The following is a 17,785-nucleotide window of genomic DNA, read 5'->3' as shown; positions in this document are numbered from 1 at the left end:
GCATACCAGGTCTCCTTAATAAAAAAAAGTCTTGAAGGGCAGCTATTGAGATTCAACTGAAGCGCAGTAGACTAGATTGGCAGCGTAGCTCTGCCCTCTACTGATTGTATGCTTTACTCCATTCATTCACACACATTGACTAAGCATAGAGCCCATGCCAGGTACTGTGCTCAGTTTCATAGAAGCCACAAAAATGAAGTTCCCCCATCAGGAGTCTGTAGAGGCAACAGAAGAACATAAATAACCAGCAAAAGTCAGTATTGGGGATTGATATTAGTGGATTTAGGGGTTTGCATGTATGCCTGGATGTCATGGCACTGTGTTGTCTTGGGGTTGTGATGTGGATCCTTGGTGTCTAAACAGTTGGCATCTGTAGCAGGATATTTCCCCTGCTACATTATACAATAAAGCTTGGTAATTTGGGAGGAGCTAATGTGGGAGGAGTGAAGAGAGAGGAGGAGAGGAAGAGGAGGAGCTAGAGGAGAGAGAGGAAGATGGCTTCGGATGTCAGAGTGTCTCTAGCAGTCTAAGGTAGCAACTTATCAAAATGTTAAATATTGGGTTACAACTCTAATTGTATGGGCATCTTGTTAATTGAGCATTTCCAATTATATAAAGCCTTCGAATAATATTAAGCTTTAAAGTCTCATTTCTACCAGGTATCTCGTGTATGGTGGGTATTATCAGGGGATCAGTCAAGCTTTATGGAGACAGTGTGGTGGATTGGCAGAGTACCACCACACTGGCATCATGTGGCCTCTGGCCACTTCTAGCTATAGTGTGCTTGGCTTCAGGCAGTGGAGCATGGTGGCCTGAGCTAAGCAAAGCTGCACCCCCGCCAGGATAGTTGGCCAGTGTCCAGGCCATTTTAAATTTTACTGCAACAGGCATCTAGATGCCTATTCTTTCTGCCCCTCCAAGTCCACTGTCTAGAGTAAATGAGGGGAGGAGACAAAGAGAAAGAGGAAGATTATGATTTCTGAGGAGTGCAGGCTTTTAGGGGAGAAATAAAGCATTCCAGTGGCTCTGAGACTATCAGTCCTTCTAGGGGCAGCTACCACAGGAGACAGACAGTGAGGGGTTATACATTGAACCTTAATGCATGAGTGGTGTGTGTGTCAGTGTGTGCACATGCTTGTGTATGTGTATGCGTGTGTGTGTGTGTGTGTGTGTGTGTGTGTGTGTGTATCTAACTTCTAACCTTAGCTCATGACTACATTGTTCTATTATAGAAGTCTTCGAGTGGTGGGCCATAATGGCTGTCAACTGCCTGACCTAGGTTTACACTATGGAAAAGCTCCTCTCAGGTGCCTGGGGAAGGACTAGCAAGTTTAAGAGATTAGAACTTAAACCTTTCTTCCTGGCGAGCTCATCACCTTATCAGTAGGCTCTGGAGTTTGCCAGGTACACACTGGGATGTCCAGGTTCTTGTCTCTCAGAGCAAGGAATAAGACAGAGCACATGGATAGCAAGAGAAGTGAGAGGTTCATTGAAAAGAATGCACTGTTTTCAAGGGAGGAAGTAGGTCAGAGCAGAGACAAGGTTTAGAAATTTAAAGGAGTTAACAAAGAAAAGGCATATTCTTTGTCACATGGGGTGGGGATGAAGCTTTGTGGGTCATTTGCATAGTTCCAGCTTTCTACCTTATTTTCCTGGTCAGGCTTTCTTCTGTACTCTCTGTCACATGGAGTTTCCAAGCCACAGGTTACCTAAGACAGCAGAGTGCCTCTATACCTGAGCCGGTGGCTTCAGCTGGATCCAGCTGGTCTCAGGCCAGGAAGTTTCAGGCTTCCTTTCTTCCAACAAGTTTTTCTTTTGTGTGAGATCTTTTGGACCCCACTTCCTGCCCTTCTTTAGTATTGATGGTTTCTCTTGTTTGTTAGTGTAGAGTGAAAAATTATAAAGACCATTTTGTGAAATATATGCAGGCTTTTTCTCTGCCCTTAGACCTGAGCAGAAAGAGTGCAGGTTCCAGAAAGCGGAACTGGATGTAAGATTTCAGGCCTTTACTGCCACTGCCCCAGGATACATTCATGGAAGAGCAACATTCCTCAGGCCTCAGGGAGGGGGACCCGCCTGTGGGTGGGGAAGGCCCAGGGCAGAAGGACACATTCCTGACCACAGAAAGGGATGCAAGTCATCTGGGTGGTTCCAAGAACTAGCTAACTTTCCACTGTTCTTAGTTACCCCACCCCCCCTTGAGGTTTTCCCAGTGTTACAGCCTGCTGATGTTCAAAATTTGTAAAACAACCAATCATGTGTAACCACGCAAAAATGCAACCAATCATGTGTAACCACGTGAAAATTCCTTTCTTTCCCCACCCTGTGATATTAAAAAAGCCCCTCAGCTTGCTGGCCTTTTGTCAAAATTCTGTTCCTGCATGGGTGAGCAGTTTTGACCTTGGCTAGCCAACTCTCCCCAATAAACCTCTGCTGATTGCATTCAGGTATGGTTTCTTGTGATTTTTGGGTGGTCGTGATTTCCTGAGACTTGAGGAAGGGTCTCCCGAGTTTGGGGGTCTTCATTAGCTTGCTTAGATTAACAAACATTTATCTGGCAGTGTGTCTGTGAGGAGTTTCCAGAGAAGACTCACTTTGAATGTGGACGGTTCTGTCCCATTGGTGGGGGAGCAGGGGTGGGGGGTGGGATCGGGGGTTGGGGGGTGAGAGGAAGAAATCAAAGAGAAAAGGAGGAAGCTGGCTGAGTACCAGCATTCCTCTCTCTCAACTAACCATTCCTACAAGATAGGAGGAAGTGAAGAGTCCAGCCACACTCTGACCACCATGGGGCCTTTCTCTTCCCGCCATATTGGATGGTGTAATGATTTAAATGAGAAATGTCTTCCATGATCTCAGGCATTTGGATACAGGTATCCAGGCTGATGCCACTGTTTTGTGAGATTTAGGGGTGTGGACTTACTGGAGGAAGTATGTCAGCCTTCCTAGTTTGCTCTCTCAGCTTCATGCTTGTGGTTCAAGATGTGAGCTCCTAGATTTCTGGTCCTGTTGCCATGCCTGCTGCCATTTTTATCCTGCCATTATGGTCTCTAACCCTCTGGTACTGTAAGCAAAAAAAAATTTTTTTTACAAGTTGCCTTGGTCATGGTGTTTAATCACAACAACAGACAAAGAATTAATACAGATGGTGTACTTTAAACAGTCAAAATACAGCCTTTTGCCTAGCTCCTGTCAGGCATTTTGTCAAGGCAACGAGAAAGCAGCCAAGTCAGCCAGCATGTAATGATTGAGTGAATCCTAAAGACAAGCAAGAGACCCGTCAGGTCAGAGTGCTTGAGGTAGCAATGGAGGAACTCACATAACATGGGGATGGGAGTGCATAGCCCATAGGACAGCTGTGGGACCAAAGGACAGAGTGTACAGAAGGTAGGAGCTGAGCAAAGGCAGTCCAGGGAGTCATACCATGTCGTCTCCCTCTCCCTTCCACCATTCTCTTCCCTGGTTTCTTCTTTTTGGTAAGACTGAGCTCTGAATTAAGGCCTCCCTATGGTGAGTATAAGTTTTAGGGTTTATAAAAGCTGTCCTGTCTCCACCAGATGCAAAGTGTCTATTTACTGTACATCTTTGCTGTGGATGTTGCTAGAGGATTCAGCAATTTTTTCCTTTTCCCACACAGCACAGGGGAAGGGCATATGAGCCCAGCAATGCTGATAAAAGTCTGCAGTGAGAACATCAGTGCACAGAACAGTGAGTACTGTGATATACAGTGAGCACAGCAGTGTACAGTGCAGCACAGCAAGTATGCAGTGCATGGCGGCATGCAGTGCAGTGAGCAGTGTATGGTACAGTGCAGTGACTACGGTGGTGCATAGGGCAGTGCAGTATGATGAGTACAGTATCGTGCAGTGTAGCTCAGTGCAGCACAGTGCTGCACAGTGCAGTGGGTACACTAGTATACAGTGTGGTGCGGTGAGTACAGTAGTGTACAGTACAGTGAGGGCAGTAGTGTGTGGTGGAGTGAGTGCAATAGTATATAGTACAGCACAGTGACTATGGTGGTGCACTATGCAGTGTAGAGTGATGACTACAGTCGTGTGTAGTGTGGTGCCATGAGTACAGTAGTGTATAGTACATCACAGTGCCGTGAATACAGTAGTGCACGGTGCAGTGCAGTGAGCACAGTAGTGTGCTGTGCAGTGAGCATAATAGTGTATAGTATAGTAGTGTGTAGTGAAGTGAGTACAGCAGTGTACAGTTCAACACAGTGTGGTGAGCACAGTAGTGTGTAGTGCAGTGAGTACAGTAGTGTGCAACACAGTGGATACAGTAGTGCATAGTACAGCACAGTACAGTGAATACAGTAGTGTATAGTACAGTGAGGGCAGTAGTGTGTGGTGCAGTGAGCACAGTCGTGTACAGTTCAGCACAGTGTGGTGAGTACAGTAGTGTGCAGTGCATTGCAGTGCAGAACAGTGAGTACAGTAGTGTGCAATACAGTGGGTACAGTAGTGTATAGTACAGCACACTGCAGTGAGTGTAGTAGTGTGCAGTGCAGTGCCATGAGTACAGTAGTGTGTAGTGTGGTGCAGTGAGCTCAATAGGGAGCAGTCCAGTGAGCACTGTAGTGTGCAGTGAGGTGTAGTCAGGGTGGTTCCCTGTGTATCACTTTTATTATTGTAGTTAGACTGCAATTAAAACCACTAGTACTTCATCACAAACCATGATTAGATTGAGGGCACAAAGGAGATGTTTGGGGTTTGCTTGAGGAGGTGAGGGCACAGACACAGATATGTTGCTACTATGAAATGCTGCCATCCTTCAGGGCTGTTCCCAAATACACAGCCTTCTCATATACACAAGTATCAAGGCAAAGGGGCAATGAAGAAAGAGAGGAGGTGAGCACAGGCCTGCACACCACTTAGGACACTTACCCACTCTCCTTCCCTGGGAACACTTTTATCCACAGTTAGTGTCAGAAATGATTTAAAGACCAGAGTCAAAACTGGGTATTCATTTATTCCACCCATTGGTCTGTGTGTCAACAAGAAGTCACTGCCGGTTCTGTTATACTTAGCAGTGTCATAGCCCTCAAGAAGCCAGGCTGATGACCATGGCTCAAGCTGACTAAGCAGCAGTGACCACACATGGCAAGCAAGTTTCAGCCAGCGCAGGAGAATGCTCCATGTTCAGGTCACCCATGTCTGCCATATGCAGAGTAGTCAGGGGAAGAAAACTGGGGGGAGAGGAAAAGAAAGAAATCTGAATTCCTTTCTCATCATTATGGAAAAAAAAAATTTTCCCCCTCCAGATCTCAAGAAGGTCTACATCCTATGAAAGTAAATTAGGTAGAATATTACCTAATTTCTGACAAACTTGAGTGAAGCTGTAGTTGTTCTACCTAAATTTGAAGTGATTGGAACTGATGTCTCCCTTCTTTTAAAAGATGATACCTTGGTCTTCTTTCTCTTTCAAGACACAGACTGCCTGAGGCATCAGAATAGCAATCCAGGTAGAAAAGGCTCTTTCCCAGTTTGACCCTGAGGGAACCTCCCCATTTACATGTTAATATCTAAGTCTTTTTTTTTTTTTTTTTTTTTTTTTTTGTATTCTGGACCAGCATGAAAAGTATCTTGTTATTCCTCTTTAAAAATGTACCATACCATATCAAGCCTGCAGCAAGCTCTCCTGTCTAGTGAGAACATAGTCACAATAGTTAGGCTTTTGTCCCAGTGACTGTCTATTATCCATTTCTGAGTAACAAGATACCCCAAAATGTCGCCTCCAAAAATAAGAATAATTTATTATTGTTGTTGTCACTGTATTTTTGAATTAACATTTTCTAAATCTATATTTTATCTTTGCTGCCCTGTTTCCTTCTGGGCAGCCCTCCCATGGGGCCGCTTTCCCTTTGTACCTACATTTTGGGCCATCTTATCCTCCGGCTCTTTTTTGGCATGGTCCATCTTACACCCCTCTTATGGTGGACTCCTTTCTTTCCCTTTCTTGTGTTTCTTCCCCAGAATCCTAAAAGTCCTGCCTCTGTCTCTCTACCCAGCCATTGAACTGGTTCTTTATTGACCAGTCAAAAAATCAACTGTTGGCAGGAACCCACAGAGGATGTGCGAATTTCCATGTGATCACAAATCAAATCCCAAACACTAAGTTAGGCCCCAGGTAGGTTCCTCATGTGCTGCTGCTGTCTGAACTTCACATAACTGCATTCAGCTATCATGTGGCCTCTCTCTTCAGTTGGGCCCTGGTGTTGAAGGTGTCACTGAGGGTCCATTCCCTCAGGCAGTCTGTTTCTCTATGTGGACCTTGTCCACTTTTATGTAGGGTTTGTCCATTTCCAGAAAACAGTCCAGGCTCATTTTAGCATGCATGCTGGTGCTAAGAGACAGAATCAGAATTAAAATCCTAAGGGACAGGATAGTTAGCATAGTTATAGTGTCATTCCACCCACACTCTGTTGGTCAAATCAAGTGACAAGGCCAGGCCAGATGCAAGGAAAAGGAAGATCAAGTGTTTGGCCAATGACATGAAGAGATTGAAGGCAGGCCTCTGGGGTATCCGCCACATTAGATGCATCTGAACTGATGCTTTAAGTCACTGAGGAGATGAAGATGGCTCAGATAGTGAATGAGTCCCAGGTAAACTGGTGATAACTGGTAGTAAAAAGATTGGTAGCACCATCTTAGTGTGATGTGAAGAGGCATGGAGTGGGGGTGTGGAGGGGGGAGGGGGGCTGCAGGGGTGGTGACGGCAGCAGTATTTGGAATGCACAGAGCACTGGTTTTCCCTTGTAAGGTGTTGACTTAGCAGACTATTAGCTTTAGGCAACCCAAAGGCTGAGAAGATCATTAGGTGGCATTGGAGGCCTATAGCTGAGAAACCTCTCCTCTGCTGAGGTTTTAACCCAAAAGAGTTAATGGTGTACTATGGTGGTTTTATGTCAACTTGACACAAACTGGAGTCATCAGAGAGGAAGAAGCCTCAACTGAGAAAATGCCTCCATAAGATCTAGCTGTGGTGCATTTTCTTAATGAGTGATTGATGAGTGATTGATCCTCATTGATTATAGACATAGATGGCCTATAGCTGAGAAACGTCTGCTTTGCTGTAGCCCACCTACTTAATGTTTCTACCAACGTATTTGAACAGTGTCTTGATTGATGAGTTTCTTTGTTCTGTCACTATAGAAACTAAAACTGATTCCACATTGGAACACAGAATTTAGAGTAACCAAAATCTGTTCCCAGGCCATGGCCATTCCTATTTGGCTCCAGAATAAATTACTTTTTAATCCCACATGAGGAGAGAGTTGTGTCATTGTGTCAACAACACATACACAAAAATAAATTCCAGGTAGATAAATGTAAACAGGTGAAGGAAAGACAATGTGCCTACGCTCAGGATTTTAAGTGGGATGAGGAGCTCTTTTCTTCAGTGAACAAAAGTTTTCAGGATTTTCTTCCTGCCATTCCTCAAGATTCATCTAATTTGTTTACTTTTGGATTGTATTGTATTAGAAAGTTTCATTTTTTGAGAATTTATTTTATTTATATGAGCATACTGTAGCTGTCTTCAGACATACCAGAAGAAGGGCATCACATCCTATTACAAATAGTTGTGAGCCACCATGTGGTTGCTGGGGATTGAACTTAGGACCGCTGGAAGATCAGACAGTGCTCTTAACCATGGAACCATCTCTCTAGCCCAGAAAGTTTCATTTTTAAAGATTATTTATTTCACAGTTTTATAATATCCCTTTTCCCTCCTTCCTAACCCTGTCTTCTTTCTAACAAGTCTCCCTCATTCTCCTCTCCTTGTGGCCCATGGGATTTAATTAGGGTTGCTTGCATGAACATCAGTGGTCAGCATTACCTACTTACAAGGGCAACTAGGGGTATGATTTCCCTTCTCCAGAAACCATTAATTGTCTATAGCTCTTCAGGGAAGGGCCGGGCCTCATGAGACTTTCTCCTATCCACGATAGATTGGTGATAAGCCCAGTCTTATGCAGGCAATCACAGCTGATGTGAGGTCAGAGGTATATAAGCTCACATCCAGAGGACAGTGTTTCACATGGCTATCTCCATCCCTCTGAGTCTTGTATTCTTTCTGCCCTTCCCCCAAAATGTTTTGAAATAGAATGTCCATATTCAACCCTATTGAAAGTGATGATTTCAGTTGACATTATGTCTTCAAACCTCTGTGATGTTGAGGATACCCATATTCTGAAGCTCTATTATCTCTTAAGTGCCATATGTATCTTTAGAGACACTCTTCTGCAGAGTCATGAGGAAGAATGCAGAAGTTACACCATTGCCCTGTCCTCAGAGATGGGTTCCTCTCTGGTTGTGTGGCTGAAGCTAAGCCAAGCAGATCACATTGTTGGAAGACTGAAGCACAGAGAAGTGTGGGCCAGGCTGCTTGTTATAAAAGAAATGCCAGTTTCAGTAGAGGTGGAATGCAGAAAGAAGCAGAGAAAGTTTAGATGCAGACCTCTATCATGTTTTCAGTATGAACTGTTCTTCACAGGTTAGTGTGTTGAGTACTTGGTAGCAGATAGAGGTGCTCCTTGGAGAGGGCCTGAAAATCTTAAGAGGTTGGGGCCTAGATGGAAAAAAAAAAAATAGATTCTAGCACAAGGGTTCTCAACCTATGGGTCGTGACCACCTCAAAAGACCATCGGAAAACACAAATATTTGCATTATTATTCATAACACTAGCAAAATTACAGTTATGAAGTAGCAATGAAAGTAATGTTATGGTTGGGGTCACTGCACCATGAGGAACTGTATCAAAGGGTCATAGCATTACGAAGGTTGAGAACCACTGCACATGTGTCTGATGATTAGATTCATCTCTGCCATTCCTCAATCCCTGCTTGCTCTCACTAGGCCAACAGTCTCCTTTAAAGGCTGCTACTGCCAGGATGTCCTACTCAAGTGCACGGGACCATACAACCATGGGCAAACCTTTTAACCTCCAATCTAAATAATTCCTCCTCTTGTCTCTGACAGGTGCTTGGTCATCTTGATGATAAAACTGAAGAACACATTACAGAGCATTGGAGTCCTTGTCTATCTAAAGACCAGCTTCATCCTTTCTCATGTGACTGTAGAAGCCAGAGCATCCAGTAGCTTGAGGTGGCAGAGGTGGGTGTCTGCCACTGGCACTCAGAGAATCTAGCTAACTTGCCAATAGATGAAATCTCCAGCCATTTGCTTATCAATGGGATAACTAATCAAAAGCCAAAGCCTGGATTTTCCTTTGTTTGTTTGTTTGTTTGTTTCCAAGGACTCATTTCAATCTATGACTCCACAGTGTTTGGAGTGAATACTTATAGTACAGTAGCCCAAAATATTCTGGAAAGTAACTCAAAGGTGATTCTCAAAGAAAAATAGGGACTTCTAATTAACAGGTGTTTTAGAGGGATAGAGAGATGATTCAAAACCTGAACACACCCAACACTCTTCCAGGGGATCAAAATTTTCCCAGAACCCAAGTCAGGTGGCTTACAACTGCTTATAACTCTAGCTCCAACTTGTACACACACACACACACACACACACACACACACACACACACAGAGAGAGAGAGAGAGAGAGAGAGAGAGAGAGAGAGAGAGAGAGAGAAAGAGAGAGACATACACAAATATATTTTTTAGAAAAGAAATATTTTAAGTAACAGAAAATGGGATAATATCTACATTAATTTAAACAGGAAAGGCTGTTTTGTAACTATGGTTTAAATATTTCTCTTTAAAATTGCCTTACAGATTTGAAGCTGTTTTTCATTTGTGCAGAGGTGGAGTTCCTTTGATAGGTCTCTAACAATGTCATGACTTTCTTTCTTTTAACCCTTTGGTGTTTAAAACACTTGAAAAGCATTTCCACTTGCGTCCTGCTGATTAGATGCGATGACTAAATTGTACTTTTGACAGATCATCCTCTCCAAGCAAACACACTAATAACTGCTCCCAACTATATTTCTGAGGGAACTTGACACCTGTGGCAGCACACAGATCTCCTTCTCAGGAGCCAGGGCCTTGACAAGTCTTTTTTTTTTTTTTTTTTTTTTTTTTTTTTTTTTTTTTTTTTTTTTTTTTTTTTTTTTTTTATCAAAACAAGGTTTTGTTTGCCCTTTAAAGTAATGGATTGTGTGATTTAATAATAACTAATTATATCTTCCTTCTGTCATAAAGCTCTCAAAGCCTTTCACAACCAATTAGCTAAGGAGTATCATTATCAGAACATTCTGAAACATGACTGACTGTATTCAGAGCTGGCTCAGAGTAGTCTCACTGGTGAGCAGTTTGGATTTGGGGGATGGGGGGGATGAGGTTTGGATTTGGGGGATGGGGGGGATGGTAGTGGTCATGCTGAGCAAGTAGGCTTTGAAGCCAGAAATGAATGCTCAATGTCTCACCAGCTTGCTGGGACCTAGCTTCTGTTTCCTCATTACTTATGCACTATCCATTCAGTCCAGAGCTGCTGTGGAGACTGCTGCTTCTACATTCCCAAGGTGCATTGCTGCATTGCTGCTGTTGATAAGTTAAACATGTGTACCCTTGCAAAGCAAAGTTCAATACTGAATAATTATCTAATATATTCGGTTGGTACAGGCTAGCAAGCAGGGTGATTTAAGGCATAATGAATTTTGGGTTAAAGTCATGTTAGAAATTACTCAGGACTTAAGGTTAGACATAAGCATTCAAATGTTAATGGCTTCTATTGTACCCTTGAAAGATAAGCAAAGTTCTTTATAATTATTTGCTAATAGCACCAAAGAGCAAAAGATAGTGAAATGATGTGGTGCAGTTTCCTCAGCATTTTAAAACGTACATTTTGCCTGTGACATTTTTAGTTGACATGGTGTGGACATGCTCATTTGAAGCAAATGCAAGTAAGCTACATTTAAATAGCTTGTCATGCCTTCTCAAAAAAGGATTTCAAGGTAGCCTTAAAAGTCCTTTAGAACTTACTTGATTATCTGGAGGCTCTTAACCTGATTGCAAATGGAATGCTCTGTCTTACTTGGTAATTTGCATCAGGAACGGCAGTAGGAGACCCAAATGCCCTATGAAACCAAGCTGGGATGCATTGTTCAGCTCTCTTCTGTCAGCTAGGCCCACCCTCAAATAACAAGAGTAACTTGATACTAATATCTATCAATAGGGTATGCTCAATAATGTCTCCCACAAAGATGTCTTTGTCCTAATTCTTGAAGCCCATTAATGTCACCCCATACAGCTCCAAACTACTTTGTGGTTGAGATTAAATTAACAGCCTCAAGATAGGGAGAATATTATAAATCCTTCAGGTATGTATTAAATGGAAAATCCTATATACTGAGGAAAACAAGGTAAAAGACAGAGATTTGACCCAGACAGAAGAATGGACAAGGTAACCAAGGAAGCAGACACAGAGGGTGCAGCCACAAGTCATGGAAGTCAGCAGAACTAGAATCAAGAGATGTGGAATGCATTCTCCCTGGAGCCCTTGATGTGTTCCCAGCCTTGCTAACACATGAGAGCGTAAGTATCTCTTGTGTTAAAACACCAATTCATGGTAATTTGGTATAGTGGCCATAGGAAGTTCAGGTCAAGGTTGAAGTCAAGGATCCAAAGTGTGGTGGTTTGAATATACTTGGTCCAGGGGGTAGCACTTTTAGGAGGTATGATCTTGTTGGAAGAAGTGTGTCACTGTGGGGATGGGCTTTGAGACCCTCCTCCTACCTGCCTGGAAGACAGTAGTCTTTTCCTGTTTGCCTTTGGAACAAGATGTAGGAACTCTCAACCATTCTAGTGCCATGTTTGCCAGGGCACTGTTGAGCTTCTTGCCATGATGGTAATAGACTGGATCTCAGAACCAGTAAGCCAGCCCCAATTAAATGTTATCCTTTACAAGAGTTGCCTTGGTCATGGTGTCTCTTTACAGCAATAGAAACCCTAACTAAGACACAAGGTAACTTCAATGGCTAATCTTGGTTGGCAACTTAACTATTTCTGTAATCAACTAAAACTTAAGCATTTGGGCACACATGTGATGGATTTTTTTGATTGGATCATTTGAGGAAAGACCCATTCTAACTCTAAGCCACACCTTTGGTGGAATACACATAAGGGAATATGGAAGAAGGAAGCTTTTGCTTTTACCTGCTTTCCTCATTCTTGTTGGCAAGTTCATCTGTCCTGTTGCTGAGGTATCCTTTCATTAGTGTTAAAACCTATTTATTTGAAATTCCGACATAGACTGAAGACTAGAAGCTCTCCAAGACTTTATCACCAGGTTGGAACTGCTGAGATTTCCAGTCTTGTAGGCAGAAACAAATATTCCATCATTGGGCTTCTGTCAGGAGTCAGCTGTTGTAGGACCACCCAGATCACAGACTATATACCATTCTAATAATAAATCTTCCACTCACTATCTGAATATATATGGATATAATATATGATATATATGAATATATGTATATATTCATTCCATATTCATTCTATCTGTTCTGTTCCTTAGAAAACCCTGACTAATATAGTGACACATAGCCATAAGTGAAAGGATACTGGAAGCTACCAGAGGTTAGAGTTTTGGGTTATAGCCCAGTGACAGAGTGTACATTTGATTCAACTAGTGCTATGGTGCATATAAATCATGTGATGCTCCCTTAGTCAACTTTAACTGTCAACTTGACAAAGCTTAGAGTCACCTGAGAAGAGATTCTCAATTGAGAAGTTGTTCAGATCAGATTGGCCTGTAGGCATGTTTGTAGAAGATTGTCTTCCTTGTTAACTGATTTGGGAAGGCCCAGGCCACTATGGGCAGTACCACTCCCTGGGCAGGTGGTCTTGGACCATATAAGAAAGCTAGCTAAGCATGGGCCTGTAAATAGGCTGCCAAGCAGTACATCTCAGTGGTTTCTGCTGTATTTTCTTAGCCGTGAATGAGTTCTCTGGTTGTAAGTAATGCTGTATTGTGGAGAGCTTTCTTGGGGCCAATTGGCAGGAATATGACATTGGGCCAGGACAAAGAAGTGGACTTTAGGCATGAGCCAACCCAGGAAAACAGGTCTCTAACAATACATCTAAATTAGGCAATATTTTATGTAATTCTTATCCTAGAAACCAGACTTATAAAAGATAGGACTTAGGGCAGTGTCTCTTGGAGGTATTGAAGGCTGCACTGTCATGTGTTTGTGTGCAGCAACTGGCAGTCAAACTTTGTAGCATGGGGGTGATTCACTTGGTGTTTTTGGAGAGACTGGATTGTTTCGAGGTTGAGTTTTGCTCTCCGAAGTTATGGTTGTGCTCTGTTGTTGCAAGGGAAAGTTAAAAATTATAGTTAAACTGCCATTGTTCCGTTGGTTGCAGTTTGCAGTTTGATCACAGGCTCAGGATTCTAACTCACATGTTTGCAACTAAGAAAAAAATCAAGCAGGTGGGGATTGTTGCAGGGTTTTAGAAAGGTTGATGAGGCTATGAAATTTGTGGGGGCGTTGCAGCCTGGCTTGCCTACTCCATCTGCCATTCCAGGAAATGCATATAGAATTACTATAGATTTGGAGCATTGTTTTATACTGTTCCTTAGCATCCTGGTGACTGTGGGAGGTTTGTATTTAGTGAGCTTGCTTGTAATTTTAAAGAATCCATGAAGCAATATCATTGAAAAGTTTTGCCTCAAGGAATGGCTAACAGCCCTTTATGTCAAAAATTTGTTGCTGCTTCAATACAAAAGTTAGGACTTTGAATCTTTTAGTGTATATTATTCATTATGTGGATGACATTTTATTAGCTGATTCCTTTGAAGAAATTTTACTACAAGCCTTTGCTCTTATACACCAAGCTTTAAAATTTTTGAGAGTGGTTGTTGCTCCAGAAAAGATTCAAAGGCATTATCTTTTTCAATATTTGAGACATCAGTTATATCCCAAACAAATTGTGGCACAGAAAATCCAAGTAAGAAAAGATAATTTACTTACTTTAAATGATTTTCAAAAGTTGTTAGGAGTATTAATTGGCTGAGACCTCATTTTAAGCTTAACACAGAAGAACTTAAACCTGATAGATATTCTCAAGAGAGATGCAAATCCTAATTCACCTCAACAATTAACTGATGAGGGACGAATAGCTTTGCAGAAAGTAGAGTATGCTATAAGCCAACAACAGATACATTATGTAGATTATGATCAATTGTTGGCTGTTTGCATTATTCCTACTCATGTTCCCACAGCAGTTCTTTGTCAATAGAGACCATTAATGTGGATTCGTCTTTCTTTATCTCCAAGTAAAGTTTTAACACCCTATTATGAAGCTGTTGCTGTGTTAATACAAAATTGTAGGATAGAATCATGAAAGTATTTTGGGAAAGAACCTGATGAAATATTTATTCCTTATTCCAAACAGCAATTAAATTGCTTATTACAGAATACTGATATTTGACCTATTGCATGTGTAAAATTCTCAGGCAAAATTGATAATCATTATCCAAAAGACAAGTTGTTACAACTTTTTCTCTATGCATGCTTTTGTATTTCTTGTAAATTTACGCATGCAGCCCATAGAAAATATACTTACTATATTTATAAACAGCATATGTAATTAGATCACATGTTCATTCTTCCCACCTCAGCACAAATAATTGAAGTAGGTGTTGTAGCCACTGTTTTTGAAATGTTGAAAAATCAAGCTTTCAGTTTGTATACTGATAGCCAATATATAACTTATGGTTTGCAATTGCTTGAAATTGATCCTTTTTTTAGATATTGCTAATTCTCAAATTTTGCAATTATTTATACAAATACAGTTTAACTTAAGAGAACATACTATTCATTATTTTATAGGACATTTAAGAGCTCATACTGTATTGCTTGGACCCCTTAGTGAGGGCAATGCCACAACAGATTTGTATACCAGGCAGATTATAGGCGTTACACAGGAACAATTGGCCATGCAATCTCGTTTACATCATTAATATAGTAATAGTTTGAGACAATTTAGTATTTCCAGAGAATGTGCAAGTCAAATTGTAAAGACTTGTCCTTAATTTACTCAATTTCTTCTTTCTGTACCACATGATGGTGTTAATCCCCGAATAATTGTACCTAATCAATTATGGCAAATGGATGTTATTCATATTTCTGATTTTGGAAAATTAAAATATGTACACGTGACTATTGACACATTCTTGGGCTTTCTAGTTGTAACTGCTTTAACAGGAGAAGCAACTAAAAATATAATTTAGTCATTGCTTATATTGTTTCTCTATGCTTGGTGTTCCAAGTCAGATTAAAACAGAAAATGGAACTGCCTATTGCAGTCAAGCATTTGAGACTGCTGTTCACAATTTAATATTACCCATATTACTAGGATTCCTTATAATTCTCTAGGACAAAGTATTGTGGAACTTTAAAACAATATCTTCATAAGATGAAAAAGGGGGAGTTATATCCCATACACCATAAATTAATTTAAATCATGCTCTTATTTTAAAAATTTAAATTTGTATGCCAAGGAACTCTCTGCTGAGTGTCCATGGCACTCTACAACTAGGCATACTTATGCCTAGGTAAAATGGAAGGAACCACATACTTGCATATGGCATAGTCCTGATCAGGTATTTAATATGAGGAAGAGGACATGTTTGTATTTTTTCTGCAGGATGCTGAAGGATCATGCTAACTGCCAGAGTGTTTGGTGAGATAAGTTGATGCTGGGACAAAGAATAATGCTGACCTATGAGCTTGCTGAGTGCCCTGACAATGGTGACTGAGAAGCTGTATTGGACATATGTTCCTGACCCACCTTTGCTTGCCTATGTCCCAGATTGGACAAGCTGCCTTGCCTCAAGCTTTTAGGCCTTGTAGGACAGAGAACATGGAGACTGTGGAAACTGTCTTCAAAAAATTAATCAAATAGAGAAGTTGTTATAATGACCCTTCTATTTCTTCTAATGTGATCAGTAATTCTGACTCAAATATGTACTGGTATAGAAATCAATCCAATACTGGAAATGACAATCTTCATTTGCAAGGCTGGTTCTGGACATTTACAGAGACATATTTGAAAATTGACAGCTGCCTTGTATAAAGTTACATTTATGGTGGATAAAATTGGGATAGGGTTTTGAACAAATGTTAGTGCATATGTTAAGGCTCTTAATCTTTTATTGTTATGTTAAAATTACCTTTGCTTCTTCCACAGTATTTAATGTAAGTTATATTGATTGTACTTTTTCCAATTGTGTTTACATATTGAAATTTGGCATGTCTGTTATGGTGGTCTATCAGGCAGCTTTTGTTTTATTGCCTGTGAGTATTACAGAACCTTGGTAGTCTAAAAAAGACTTGCATATATTGGAAGAATTGAGTTAAGCGTTAAGCAGAAGCAAGAGGGTAGTGGGCTTAATTATTGCTGCTACAGCATCTTTAATTTGCATTAATAGCTAGCATCACTGCTTCTGCCATTGCTTTGATACAAGAAGTTAAGAAAGCTACTTTTGTTAATTATTTAGCAAAAAATGTTTCTGGGTATTCAAGAAGATTTAGATAGGCAGTTGGAACAATGGATTGATGCGTTCCTTGATACTATTCAAATTATTGAAGAGGAGGTTCAGAATTTAAGAGTAAGAAGCCATCTCCTGTCATGCTAAATACCAATGGATTTGTGTTACTTCTAAAATTTATAATGATAGTCACTATAATTGAGAAGAAGTTCAAAGGCTCTTGCAGGGTATTTGGCATAATTCTAACATCTCTCTGGATGTTTTAACTTTGAATAGTGAGATTGTGAATTTAAAAAACTCTGTTCTGCTGAGCTTTGATGCTGCAGATTGCTGATAAAATTATTCATGGCCTGAAGTCAGTATTTCCATCTTGGTCAAGCTTCAAGAATGGCATATATATAGCTTGATCATGATAGCCCTTCTTGTCCTGGGAATGCATTTATTCCTGCCATTGTGATAAAACTTGCCTTTAACAACAGCAATATGTTGGTAGCCAAAATACATAGCTTGAAACTAAAAATGAACCCCCAAACAGAGTTATTAATTTAACAGGCTGGCAGACAGTGATGGGTAAGTTCTGCACAGAGCCTTACCAACCTAAGACAGAAATGCATTGCTTTTGATAATGCATATTCCACAACAGGTAAGGAAGGTATTCTTGTCAGAAGGACCTAAGACAGGCACAGTCTTGTTTATGAAATAAAAAGGAGATGTGGAGAGCTTTTTGGGTCCTCCTGGCAGGAATATGACATTGGGCCAGGACAAGGAAGTGGGCTTCAGGCAGGAATTTGACATGGGGCCATGACAAGAAAGTAAGCTCAGGCAGGAATCTAATTTTAATCTAGAACAGGGAAGTAAGTTTAGGCAAGAATCTAATTATAGGCTAGAAAAAAGAAGTGGGCTTCAGGCAAGGATCTGATTTTGGGCTAGGACAGAGAAGTAGGCTTCAGGCAAGAATCTGATTTTGGGCTAGGATAGGGAAGTAGGCTCAGATATATTGGTCATCCTGATAAGCTCTTAGAAACAGTAATCACAGGACTTTATCACCTTGCTTGTTCCTTGACTATTTGTGTTTATTGTATTGCTTGTTCCTCAACCTACAACTGACTTTATTACTTGCATTTAATTAAAATGATATAAAAGCAGATTGGAAAAAAAAAATCTGCCTCAGCCTCAGAATTGGCTGGGGTTATGATACAATGTTGTCTAATTGTCTTATTTTATTTTTTTTCTTTTTAATACTCTCCCCTTCCCTGGAGAACTTGTTGACTGACTGAGCAATAACTTGGGCTATGGAGGTTGATTCTAACAGCATGAAGGGTAGG

General features: G+C 41.0%; 1 long non-coding RNA gene across 1 annotated transcript; it reads left to right on the top strand.

The window, feature by feature from the left end:
• Positions 1-460: 460 nt before the first annotated feature.
• On the top strand, positions 461-16,669 carry LOC143439655 (uncharacterized). Its single transcript, XR_013107753.1, has 3 exons — positions 461-531; positions 8,985-9,119; positions 15,617-16,669. It is a non-coding gene; the product is annotated as an uncharacterized LOC143439655 (long non-coding RNA).
• Positions 16,670-17,785: the final 1,116 nt, after the last annotated feature.

Source organism: Arvicanthis niloticus, chromosome 27, assembly GCF_011762505.2.
Source record: "Arvicanthis niloticus isolate mArvNil1 chromosome 27, mArvNil1.pat.X, whole genome shotgun sequence".
Classification (NCBI taxonomy): domain Eukaryota; kingdom Metazoa; phylum Chordata; class Mammalia; order Rodentia; family Muridae; genus Arvicanthis; species Arvicanthis niloticus.
This window is presented reverse-complemented; position numbering and strand designations above follow the sequence as displayed.